Here is a 1,340-nt window from a genome sequence, read left to right on the forward strand (position 1 = left end):
CTTGGATTTTTGAAATTCTTCTCTTTGAAAACAAGAAAAGCCGAGAGCAAAGGCTTGAAGAAGATGAAATGATTTTTGTGTTTTGCTTTTGGTTGGTTGTTTTTGTTGTGTTTTAGGTCAATTACCCATTTACCCTTGATTTTGTGTGGTTAATAATCCACCACATCTCCTTCCTTCCCATGTCATGCCTATGTCATGTTGTGATGTCATCTTTCCCTCCTTGTCCTCTTCTCATTGGTTGGGTGACATCACTCTCTCTAATCTCTTTGATTAACTTCCTAATTGTTTGCCTAATGACCGCTGATCTGTTATACGGTTCGCTTAACTTTCGTTTCCGTTTATCGTTTGAGGGATCATACCCGGGATCTTATTACTTAGGTTCCCTTAACCTTTCTCAATATATTATATTCCTTTTATGATCCTCTCTTATAATCCTTTAATTTAAATCCTTCTTATCTTGTTACCTTATACTCAATTCTTTTCGTATCTAGTGGATTTCCGGGAAAATCAAAATGTTCGGAATTGGATTCTGACGATCTTTACATACACTTATATACCTTATAGAGTACTAATAAAATCTCAGAATATCCATAACAGAACCCCTACATAGTGTGGCATGAAAATTTTCTCATTCAGCAAAAACACTATTCATAAGGGTTTCAAAATTTTCCAAAAATTGGGGTTATTACAACAATCTCCCCAATTTATGTCTACTGGAATTGTAGCCATAAATTAAGAGATACTTGATGATAACAAAACATCCTAAACATATATCTTTAAAGATAAGTAGATAAAACTGAAGTGCTTCAATTTAAACAAAATGTACAAGGTTTTGCTCACAGTCAGTTCAAGATGCTCCTCTAGTCTGAGCAGATTTTTTCTAGTTTCTTGAAGGTCTGGATCTTCTTCCAAGCTTTCTGTTATTTTCTTCAATTTGATTCTGGAGCTGTCTGTGGAATTCTAATTCATCAGATTCTGAGAGATCTAACATTTCTTGCATTTCTAAGAGAGTCTCATTGCTAGAGATACTCAATTGGTCTTCTAATCTGAAGACTCTTCTCACACCCTTGTCATCCATGAATTCCATCAGCCAGTAGGGCCTTAGATGCACTCTTCTCCCTGTATATGGGATGATAAGAGTTTGGGTAATGCATCTTTGGCTCTAACACTCCTTAGCTCTTCAATCTCTTCAATACTAATCTTCTGCAGTTACATTAAACCCAAAGTTTTTCTTGAAGGATGAATAGACTTTGATCAACACAGCTGGCTTTCTTGAAGTATCCTGTGAAGAGGCCACTGAATCTCCCTTCCCCTTTTGTACTTGAACACCAACCTTTCAG

The sequence above is a fragment of the Apium graveolens genome, unplaced genomic scaffold (assembly GCF_009905375.1).
Source record: "Apium graveolens cultivar Ventura unplaced genomic scaffold, ASM990537v1 ctg5528, whole genome shotgun sequence".
NCBI classification, from domain to species: domain Eukaryota; kingdom Viridiplantae; phylum Streptophyta; class Magnoliopsida; order Apiales; family Apiaceae; genus Apium; species Apium graveolens.